At 45.8% G+C, this 2631-nt stretch overlaps 1 protein-coding gene across 2 annotated transcripts in view; it reads right to left on the bottom strand.

Moving 5' to 3' along the window:
- The window catches only part of DAAM (disheveled-associated activator of morphogenesis-like protein), a 57666-nt gene that overhangs the window by 46679 nt on the left and 8356 nt on the right, over positions 1–2631 (bottom strand). Inside the window, exon 1 of one of the 2 annotated variants that reach the window (XM_018021837.2) lies at positions 826–1683. The exons of the other annotated variant lie outside the window; for it this stretch is intronic. The gene's annotated coding sequence lies outside the window, so the exon portion shown is untranslated. Of the gene's footprint in view, positions 1–825; positions 1684–2631 lie in introns of those variants that run through there. 2 annotated transcript variants of the gene reach the window in all.

The raw sequence follows: 2631 nt of genomic DNA, 5'->3' as shown, positions 1-2631 counted from the left end.
ATTCATACAGAGTGTAAAAATAATTAAGACATTCTGAATTATTATGACAATTCTGTGTACTTCAGGAAATTAATGCAAACCTATATACTTATTTGTACATAACTCGTAACACAATACAGTGGAATATTTAGTGAATGCTGGATGTTTCGTAACACCGGGAAAGCTAGTAAACGATGTCTCGTTTTCGCAACGGTTAAAAAGGAAACATGGTTTGCAGAAAAAAAGAAATCGATCCTCGATCTAGCCAATAGGCTTACACATAGTGTCCGTTTCCTACGGCGTAAAAAAATCGATACGCCGCCGTCCAGTCACTTTCATTTTCCTGTTTGCGAGCCGCCGAGGGGATCATCAATTAGCGCAACACTGCATCCCCGTCATCTTCCTGGTTTCGGAGCCACTTACGTAAACGCGACACCGGAACGGAATTTCTCGTTGCACGTGTATCACGTGTTACTCTGCAGCTATTCTAGCGTTCTGAGGATATCTAGCATTCTAGGAGAAACACATTTAGATGACTCAGATATGACATCATCCGAATCGCTTCCAATGAAATTATAAAATAACACGATCAATTGTTTTATTTTCAATTATTATTATTTTCAATTATTATTATTTTCAACGATTGCTACCCTCGTACCGCTCGGTTATGTTCATACATAAGTCGATTGGCTAATTACGTCGACGATACGACGGTGTCCATTGATCCGAGGGGGAAGGAACGTATGATCATTTTTCGTATGATGAAAAAATGACCCACATCCTCCGTGGTCAATTGCATAAACTCAGTACATTAGAAAATAGCCGACAAAGGGTGTTGGCACTTACGAGTTGGTAGCGTTCGCAGAAGGCATCGTCCGAGGTCCTACGCAGCTGACGCGTCCAGCGGGCACGAGTCACGTTCAAACGTCCTCTCAAAACCCACTCGAGCACTCGCTCTCAACGACATTCCTTTTCCGATCGAGACCGATCGACCCCCCGAGCACTCGTCAGGGAAGTTACCCCGAACCTGCGGTTCACTCGCGCAGAAATGACAACTGATAGCAGAATCGAATCGCACGGCACACGATTCGGTCGATGCAACGCGACGATGATTCACGGGAAGGCGCGTCTGCAGAGTCCACGTGGTGGAAGAGGCGAGCCTCGAAGGCGACTCCGGCGAATTCAGCCTCGTACGCGAGTCTACGCGTCTCCTCGCGTGACGTTGCCCTTAAGGCCGGCTCACGACCGAGTCTATTGTACGTCTGCCGTCGGGAACGAGTCCGAGGGTAGTTTATGGCGCGGCACCCTATAGGGAACTGGAGCCCTCGTGCCATGGACCAAACATCTGCTCAAGTCCCCACCATTCTCACGTCGCGTTTCGACCCTAGCTTCTTTTTTTATCCTCCAGCCAGCTATACGTACGCGTCCACTCCTGGCCCACACGTTCCTTCGTCGCAGGTTCGCTCGAAAATGGTAAACAGTGCTGGGGCACTCGCAACGAGGCGTGCGTATGCAATTTGCGTGGCGATGCGTACGAGCTAATGCTTGGGAAAGGAACGCAGGGCATCGACGACGTCGGGCCGATTAGGGCGGTTCCAGAGATGCATAATGCATACAAGTCGATGTATACCTATGATCGTTTTCGTTTAGCATTGTTTCCAATGTGTTACATTCGTAAAAAGACAATTGTGACTTTTATACAAGGCGAAGGTCTTCATTTCTATTCTACCTTTTTTTTATCATTTTATACGTAATGTTAAATCTGACAAATTATGAAGAAAAATGATTTAATAACTTCCTGAATAACCACGAATTTAAAAAAATTTTCACAGTGTTTTATTAACGCAATTCCTAATAACTGTTAAAATAGTTTTTATTCAAGGGCTCATACAACCTTAAAGCTGGGCGCAGTGTGTCAGCCGGAAACGGAACGTTAATTTAATGCGTCACCACACCCTGTTCCACAGGACCGTAATTAGGACTGTTTCACGGTTTATTAAGAACGGACGAGCCACACGGTTTCACATCGCCTGCGTGGAGTCTGTCCGCAGATAACGCGAAGCCTTCCGTGAACCTGTTTCGCGATTATTTAAGACCTCGTTCGCGAATCGAATCAACGTTTCCCGTGGTCGTCGCTCAGGTTTGGAGGAAACCGCAAGCCCATCGCCGTACGTACGGTCGGATGTTAATTGTATATATGCGACGAACGATTTTGCGTGACGAGCGACGACGCGACGCGCGACCGAGCTGCAAATTGCAGCTGGTTCGCAGTAGGGTCGCTACGCCGACAATTGCCAGCAATTGACGGCAATTAGGGACACAAGCTGTCACTCGGTCGTGATTTCGAACGCGACGATTCTTGTACGCGGAACGCCTTCGAATTTAAAACCGTTTCATGACACTTTCGCTTAACGAGATACCGCGCAATCCAATGAAAATCGTGATTTCAATTGTAATCCCAACCGATTCGATTATGCTAGGTTTTTACGAACGATCCTACGTTCTAAGGATTGCTGCAATTTCTAAGAATATTATTTTATTACATTATACGAGAAAGTCTAAGCAATTCTGTCTGTACGCAAATTATTAGGTTCAGGATTTTGTAGAAAGGACGACTGACTAAATTAAATCAACACTGAAACTATTAGGCAC

Source organism: Ceratina calcarata, unplaced genomic scaffold, assembly GCF_001652005.2.
Source record: "Ceratina calcarata isolate Rehan_Ccalc_2016 unplaced genomic scaffold, ASM165200v1 scaffold262.2, whole genome shotgun sequence".
Lineage (NCBI taxonomy): Eukaryota > Metazoa > Arthropoda > Insecta > Hymenoptera > Apidae > Ceratina > Ceratina calcarata.
Note: the sequence above shows the minus strand (reverse complement) of the source record. Positions and strands in the feature narration are given on the sequence as shown.